Genomic DNA, 9222 nt, shown 5'->3' with positions numbered 1-9222 from the left:
GTAGAGTAGAATTTCCAACAAAGTCCTTTGAACCATTTTCCAGAAAGGCAATGTCAATGAAGCTCCCTCTTGTGGTGAGGGTGGCATTAACATCCACACACTGTCGTGACTGGATTTCTCAAAATTGCACAGGGATCTAAGAGTGGAAAAACTCAAAATGTTTTTCCTGTGCATTCACACAATGCAATATCTCTGTGACCAAATATGTGGAAGATTTTCTCACACAGCAAACAAGCCATCCATTCTCCACTGAACACCACCTGAGTGTCCTCTAATTCACGTGTCCCCAACTCTTGGGTACAGACGGGTACCTGTCCATGGCCTGTTAGGAACTAGGCCACACAGCAGGAGGTAAGCAGAAGCGAGTGAGCGTTACTGCCTAAGCTCTGCCTCCTGTCAGAGCAGCAGTGGTATTAGATTTTCTTGGGTTGATAACCCTATTGTGAACTGCACATGTGAGAGATCTAGGTTGCGTGCTCCTTATGAGAAACTAATCCCTGATGATCTGAGGTGAAACAGTTTCATCCAGAAACCATCTCCCCACCCTCCTCTGTGAAAAACTTTTCTCCCACGAAACTGGTCCCTGGTGCCAAAAAGGTTGGGGACTGCTGCTCTAATGCATTTCCCACATTACCTACCCTCATAAAAAGTACAAAACTGTCTCAGAAGTTATCTGACCAGGCTGGGTGCAGTGGCTCACACCTGTAATCCCAGCACTTCGGGAGGCTGAGGTAGGCAATCACCAGAGGTCAGGAGTTTGAGAGCAGCCTGGCCAACATGGCAAAACACTGTCTCTACTAAAAATACAAAAATTAGCCAGGCACACACCCGTAGTCTCAGCTACTGAAGAAGCTGAGGCAGGAGAATCGTTTGAACCTGGGAGGCGGAGGTAAGCAGTGAGCCAGGATCGCACCACTGCACTCCAGCCTGGGTGACAGAACGAGACTCTGTCTCAAAAAAAGAAAAAAAGAAAAAAATTATCTAACCATATATTCTGGTTTCCCAAGAACAGTCCTTGATCGTGACTTTTGTCCCAGCATAAATTTTTGTTTTTGTGGTTTTTTTAGAGGGGGTTTTGCTCTTGTCGCCCAGGCTGGAGTGCAATGGCGTGATCTCGGCTCACTGCAACCTCCGCCTCCCAGGTTCAATTGATTCTCCTGTCTCAGCTTCCCAAGTAGCTGGGATTACAGGTGCGTGCCACCACGCCTGACTAATTGTTTTGTATTTTTAGTACAGACAGAGTTTCGTTCACCATGTTAGCCAGGCTGGTCTCCAACTCCTGACCTCAGGTGATCCGCTTGACTGCGCCTCCCAAAGTGCTGGGACTTCTGGTGTTAGCCACCGTGCCCAGTCTGTTTGTGTGTGTGTGTGTGTGTGTGTGTGTGTGTGTGTGTGTTTTGAGACAGAGTGTCACTCTGTCGCCCAGGCTGGAATGCAGTGGTACAATCTCAGCATACTGCAACCTCTGCCCCCCGGGCATGCGTCACCACACCAGCTAATTTTGTATGTATGTATGTATGTATGTATGTATGTATATATGTATGTATGTATGTATGTATGTATTTATTTATTTATGAGACAGAGTCTCGCTCTGTCGCCCAGACTGGAGTGCAGTGGCGCAATCTCGGCTCACTGCAAGCTCCGCCTCCCTGGTTCACGCCATTCTCCTGCCTCAGCCTCCCGAGTAGCTGGGACTACAGGCACCCGCCACCACGCCTAGCTAAGTTTTTATGTTTTTTAGTAGAGACGGGGTTTCACCATGTTAGCCAGGATGGTCTCAATCTCCTGACCTCATGATCCGCCCATCTCGGCCTCCCAAAGTGCTGGGATTACAGGCGTGAGCCACCGTGCCCGGTCTAATTTTGTATTTTTAATAGAGACGGGGTTTCACCGTGTTGGTCAGCCTGGTCTCAAACTCCCGATCTCAGGTGATCCACCTGCCTCGGCCTCCCAAAGTGCTGGGATTACAGGCGTGAGCCACTGCACCTGGCCCGCAAAACCCATTCTCTGAAAACAACAACAACAAAATGTATTTGTGGTTAGAATGTTTTTATGACATTAGTTAATGAAAAAGTTACTTTGTTTTATTTTTTTGAGATGGAGTCTCGCTCTGTCGCCCAGACTGGAGTGCAGTGGCAGGATCTCCACCCACTGCAAGCTCCTCCTCCCAGGTTCATGCCATTCTCCTGCCTCAGCCTCCCGAGTAGCTGGGACTACAGGCGCCCGCCACCAAGCCCGGCTAATTTTTTTGTATTTTTAGTAGAGACGGGGTTTCACTGTGTTCGTCAGGATGGTCTCGAGCTCCTGACCTCGTGATCCACCTGCCTCGGCCTCCCAAAGTGCTGGGATTACAGGCGTGAGCCACTGCGCCCGGCCTGAAAAAATTACTTTAAAAAAAGATTAGAAACAAACTCTGAGAGGAAGTTGAATACCATACATAGTGTATACCACAGCCAACAATTCCCCATAGGGTACTGCTGAACAGGAACTTTAGCTTTTGGTTTTGAAAAAGGTCCTTCTGAGGCAGTGAGTCTGACTATGACACCTCTGTTGTTTCTTCCTTTCAGCAAGTTTCATCAAACGACGGCCTCCTAATTAGGTATTGGGCTTTTGACAGGAGGGAACAGCTTGTTCTGAACTTTGTAAACATATACATACCTGCCACCTTGCCCAGCTAACCTATATATTTATGAAGACAAAACTGTCATAAGCTCTTAGTGGAGGTGTTGTCTCTAACCAGAGTATTTCCAACTCTATGTCCTAGGTCTCTGAATGAGGGCTCTGCTAAGCTGAATCCAAAGCTTTCTGCTCTTGTATTTATTTCTGAATGCTGTCAGGTGAGTGACTGAAGAAGCCTCAGAGTTAATTCTTTGTAATTAGATTTAGTGGCTTCAGGGTTGGGCCCTTGCAGTAAGGCATCTTATGTGAGTTTTTTCATTGTGACCATCTTCTAGGAATCATTTGGGATTCTCCTTGAAGTTTCTTGGTAGAAATATTTTAGTTTTTTGTAGGGGAACAGGGTCTCAGTCTGTTGTACAAGCTGGAGTACAGTGGCATGATCTCTCCAGTGGAGTACCGTCCACTCTCTGCAGCCTGGACTTCCCAGGCTCAGGTGATCCTCCCACCTCAGCTTCCTGAGTAACTGGGAGTACAGGTACATACCACCATGCCTTTCCATGGGTTCCTCAGCTACCACCACTACTACCACCATGATTTAGAAGTCTTTTAAACTTATAATAGAGATGGAGTCTTGCCAAGTTGCCCAGGCTGATCTCAAACTCCCAGGCTTAAGTGATCCTCCTGCCTCCGCTTCCCAAAGTGCTGGGATTATAGGGTTTCTCTCCACTGTGAGTCTTTCCATGCTTTTGAAGGTTTGAAGCACATCTAAAGGCATTCCCACATTGCTTATACTCAGAGAGTTTCTCTCCATTGTGAATCCTTTCATGATAGCAGCTGGAACTGGAAGAAATGAAGGCTTTATCACATTGCTTACACACACAGGGATTTTCTCCAGTGTGTCTTCTCATGATATAGAATGGAATTGGAAGAAATGAAGGCCCTCCCACATTGCTTACACTCATACGGTTTCTCTCCAGTGTGAGTCCTTTCATGACAGTGAAAGGACCTGGAAGAACTGAAAACTTTCCCACATTGCTTGCATTCATATGGCTTCTCTTTCCTGTGTACCCCTTCATGTATTTGAGATGAAGAGAAATTACTAAGCGCTTTTCCACATTGCTCACTCTCTCCAGTGTGTCTTTTCACGCTTTTGAAGGTTTGAGGCACATCCAGAGGTTTTGCCACATTGCTTATATTCATAACGTTTTTCTCCAGTGTGAGTCCTTGCATGCATTTGAAGGTGTGAGGTAGATTGGAAGGCTTTTCCACATTTCTTTTTTTTTTTTTTTTTTTTTAAGACTGAGTCTCATTCTGTTGCCCAGGCTGGAGTGCAGTGGCGCGATCTCGGCTCGCTGCAACCTCCGCCTCCTGGGTCCAAGCAATTCTGCCTCAGCCTGCCGAGTAGCTGGAACTACAGGTGCCAGCCACCACGCCTGGCTAATATATATTTATATAGTAGAGATAGGGTTTCACCATATTGGCCAGGCTGGTCTCAAACTCCTGACCTTGTGATCCACCCGTCTCTGCCTCCCAAAGTGCTAGGATTACAGGGGTTGGCCACTGCGCCTGGCCCTTTCTCACATTTCTTACATTCATAAGGTTTCTCTCCAGTGTGAGTCCTTTCATGATATTGGATGGAACTATGAAAAAGGAAGGCTTTATCACATTGCTTACACTCATAGGGCTTCTCTCCACTGTGAATTCTTTCATGACATTCAAAGGAAGTGAAATAAATGAAGGCTTTCCTACATTTCTTACATTCATAAGGCTTCTCACCAGTGTGACCCCTTTCATGTCTAGGAAAGGATCTGGTAGTATGGAATGCTTTCCCACATTCGTTACATTCATACAACTTCTCCCCTGTGTGAGTTCTTTTGTGTACTTGAAGGGAAATGGGATGGGGGAAGGCTTTACCACATTGTTTACATTCATATGGCCTCTCCCCAGTGTGAGTTCTTTTATGTGCTTTAAAGGCATTGGCACTATTGAATGCTTTCCCACATTCCTTACATTCACAGGGCTTCTCCCCAGTGTGAGATCTGTCATGCATTCAAAGGGTACTGGAATAACCACATTGTCTGCATTCACATGGTTTCTCTCCAGTGGGAGTTTGTTCATGAATAAGACGTAAACTGGCTTTCCCCAAAGTTTACATTTATAAGGTCTACCTCCACTGTGCGTTACCCTGTGTCTTTGAATGCTTAAACCAGAAATAAAGGTTTTCCCACATTTTTTACAATAATAGGGTTTCCCCCCAGTGTGAGACCTTTCATGTGTTCGAAAGTAGGAAAGACAGCTGAAGGCTTTCTTACAGTGTTTACAATTATATGGATTCTGTCCAAATTCCCAATACTCTGGCTTGTGTCTAGTGTCAGCTCTGATATTCCTATTAAGGGATGAATGACCTATGCCAACTTCTCCACACACACTGCTTTGAGATAATTTTACTCTGGGAAGAGTTTTCTTCTTCAACATGTCATATGGAATCTAGGTGAAAACTTCTCCATGTTACCTTCTTTACTTTCAAAGAGTCTGTCTCCCAAAAAACTTCTATGAACAATGAGAAACACATTTTAGTGGGTTTATCAGTGATTTTATGTTTATTAACAAGTACTCCACTTGCAATTTTAACACTGTCCAGCAAAGCGTATGCTTTCTGCCCAGTCAAGATCACATGCTCTACAACATGGTCCAGCCATACCTATTACCAAAAAAAAAAATAATATTCTGAGGCAGGTGGATCACCTAAGGCCAGAAATTTAAGAAGAGCCTGGCCAGCATGGCAAAACCCTGTCTCTACTGAAAATACAAAAGTTAGCCAGGTGTGGTTGTGCACACCTGTAATCCCAGCTACTCAGGAGGCTGAGGCATGAGAGTTGCTTGAACCCAGGAGATGGAGGTTGCAGTGAGCCGAGATGGCACAACTGCACTCCAGCCTGGGCAACAGAGCTCCCTCCCTGCACCCTGGTCATTAGATATTTGTATTTTAGCCAAACTTGCTCCTGATTTTTAGACAGAGCACTATCTTCTTCCTCACTCAATGGGTTGTCCCTTCTCCTTCATCCTGCAGGGGATTACAAGTGTGTGCAGGGAGTTCCAGAGTCAGTGGTGAAGTAAATTAAAATACTGCATACTAGGCTGGGCGTGGTGACTCATGCCTGTAATCCCAGCACTTTGGGAGGCCAAGGCGGGCGGATCACGAGGTCAGGAGATCGAGACCATCCTGGCTAACACGGTGAAAGCCTGTCTCTACTAAAAATACAAAAATTAGCTGGGCGTAGTGGCGGGCGCCTGTAGTCCCAGTTACTTGGGAGGCTGAGGCAGGAGAATGGCGTGAACCCGGGAGGCGGAGCTTGCAGTGAGCCAAGATTGCGCCACTGCACTCCAGCCTGGGCGACAGAGCAAGACTCCATCTCAAGAAAAAAAAAACAAAACAAAAAAAAACCGCATACCAAAAAAATATTTCTTTGAAAATTCTGAATGACCGTTGCTTGTCAGCAAACAGAAATAGCCTTGCAAAGCTGTCTTTTGCGGGGATGAAATCTGTTAACTGTAGAGAATCTCCATTAATAAAGCTATTCCCTCTCTCCCCTTCTTTTCCTATCCCTGATCGCTGATAGACTGAGAATGACACCTTTGAAACCCAAACAGAGGCTGGGCACAGTGGCTCATACCTGTAATCCCAGCACTTTGGGAAGCCCGGTGTCAGGCCTCTGAGCCAAAGCTCAGCCATTATAACCCCTGTGACCTGCACATATACATCCAGGTGGCCTCAGGAGCCAAGAATTTTGGAGCAGCCAAAAAACCACAAAGAAGTAAAACAGCCAGTTCCTGCCTTAACTCATTAACCAACGTTACAACATTTTACCACTGTGACTTGTCCCTGCCCTACCTTAGCTGATCAATCAACTTTGTGACATTCTTCTTCTGGACAATGAGTCTTATGATCTCCCCACAACATACCTTGTGACCCCCTCCGCTAACAATAGATAACCACCTTTTACTGTAATTTTCCATTACCTACCCAACTCCTATAAAGCAACTCCTTCCCCATTTCCCTTTGCTGACTGTCTTTTTGGACTCAGACCACCTGCACCCAGGTGAATTAAAAGCTTTATTGTTCACACAAAGCCTGCTTGGTGGTCTCTTCACACTGATGCGCTTGACACCCAGGAGGGAGAAAAATTTAAAGCGAGGAATCTGAGACTGGCCTAGTCAACACAGTAAGACTTCCATTTCTGTTACTTAAAAATCTAAGTAAGAAGGCCAGGCATGGTGGCTCACACCTGTATTCCCAGCACTTTGGGAGGCCGAGGCGGGCAGATCAGGAGGTCAGGAGATTGAGACCATCTGGCTAACACAGTGAAACCCCATCTCTACTAAAAATACAAAAAAAAAAAAAAAAAAAAAAAAATTAGCCGGGCATGGTGGCGGGCACCTGTAGTCCCAGCTACTCGGGAGGCTGAAGTGGGAAAATGGCGTGAACCCTGGAGGTGGAGCTTGCAGTGAGCCGAGATGGCACCACTGCACTCCAGCCTGGGCGACAGAGCAAGACTCCATCTCAAAAAAAAAAAAAATTATATATATATATAAGAAAAAAGTAGGCTGGGTGCAGTGGCTCACGCTTGTAATCCCAGCACTTTGGGAGGCCAAGGCAGGCAGATCACCTGAGGTCGGGAGTTCGAGACCAGCATGACCAACATGGAGAAACCCTGTCTCTACTAAAAATACAAAAATTAGCCAGGCATGGTGGCACATGCCTGTAATCCCAGCTACTCAGGAGGCTGAGGCAGGAGAATCGCTTGAACCCGGGAGGCGGAGTTGCCGTGAGCTAAGATTGCGCCACTGCACTCCAGCCTGGGCAACAAGAGCAAAACTCTGTCTCAAAAACAAAAAAAAAAAAAGAAAGAAAAAAGTAAATAAGTAAATGTTTGAAAAGAAGCATTTACCATCTAGTCCCTCTGGGACCTTTCCTCTTTTATGTAACAGTCCACCTTTGCTATCTAAACCTCTTACTTTCCCTCTCTCATAAGCTGTCTTGCCACTAAATCTGACTTACCAACATAACCTGAATTTTGTTTTTCCTAGCCTCAGGATGGTATATAAGCTTTTCCATCTTATTGTTGGGTGGGCCTTCATTCTGAAGCTTCCCGTGTATACCTGTTAAATAAATTTGTATGCCTTTTCTTCTATTAATCAATCTGCCTCATGTCAGTGCAAGCCTTTAGGGGGCCAACAGCCTATTGCCCTGACAAAGCCATGCATTTGCCTTAGAGCAGGAGTGGAGCCCAGCCCAGGTACCACTGTACCAGGAGAGACAGATGTCCTCCAGGAGGCAGAAACTTCGGGAAGAGGCAAGGTCAAGCCTTCCTCGCACCGCCCCCCGTCCCCTCCTCGCAGTGCAGAAATGCTCACTCCCTCCTTCCAGACTTTTATTTTCACCAGCAGGAAGTTCTTACCCAGGGTCAGTTTAAACTTCTGACCTAAATAAACTATCTACTTCATCAAACCTTCCCCTAGATGATGCCTTAAACAATTCTGTCTCTGAGCCTGACAGTCATACATTTTCTTCATGTGTAGAAATTACAGTCTGGGCTGGGAGCAGTGGCTCATGTCTGTAATCTCAGCACTTTAGGAGGCCAAGGTGGGAGGATTTTCATGCCTCAGCTTCCCGAGTAGCTGGGACTATAGGTGAGCACCACCACACCCAGCTAATTTTTGTATTTTTAGTAGAGACAGGGTTTTACCATATTGGCCAGGCTGGTCTTGAACTCCTGAGCTCAGGTGATTAGACCCGCCTTGGCCTCCCAAAGTGCTAGGATTACAGACATGAGCCGCTGCACCCAGCCAAGAAACTTTTTTTTTTTTTTTTGAGACGGAGCCTTGCTCTGTGGCCAGGCTGGAGTGCAGTGGCTTGATCTAGGCTCACTGCAAACTCTGCCTCCTGAGTTCATGCCATTCTCCTGCCTCAGCCTCCCGAGTACCTGGGACTACAGGCACCTGCCACCACGCCTGGCTAATTTTTTGTATTTTTTAGTAGAGACGGGGTTTCACCGTGTTAGCCAGGATGGTCTCGATTTCTTGACCTCATGATCCACCCGCCTTGGCCTCCCAAAGTGCTGGGATTATAGGCGTGAGCCACCGCGCCCGGCCAAAACATTTTCTTTAATGTCCTAAATGAAAAACCTTTTTTTCTAGCAAAAATTAAGTTTTTTTTCCTTTTATTTTTTTTTTAATTTTGAGACGGAGTCTGTCGCCCAGGCTGGAGTGCGGCGGCACAATCTCGGCTCACTGCAACCTCCACCTCCTGGGTTCAAGCCATTCTCCTGCCTCAGCCTCCCAAGTAGCTGGGATTACAGGCGTGTGCCACCACGCCCAGCTAATTTTGTATTTTTAGTAGAGATGGGGTTTCACCATGTTGGTCAGGCTAGTCTCAAACTCCTGACCTCAAGATCCACCCACCTCAGCCTCCCAAAGTGCTGGGATTGCAGGCATGAGCCACCGCGCCTGGCTTTTTTTCCCTTTTTTTAGAGACAGAGTCTTACTATGTAACCCAGGTTGGAGTGCAGTAGCTATTCACAGGTGAGATCTTGGTGCAGTAAA

The sequence above is a fragment of the Gorilla gorilla genome, chromosome 20, assembly GCF_029281585.2.
Source record: "Gorilla gorilla gorilla isolate KB3781 chromosome 20, NHGRI_mGorGor1-v2.1_pri, whole genome shotgun sequence".
Taxonomy (NCBI): Eukaryota; Metazoa; Chordata; class Mammalia; order Primates; family Hominidae; genus Gorilla; species Gorilla gorilla.
Note: the sequence above shows the minus strand (reverse complement) of the source record.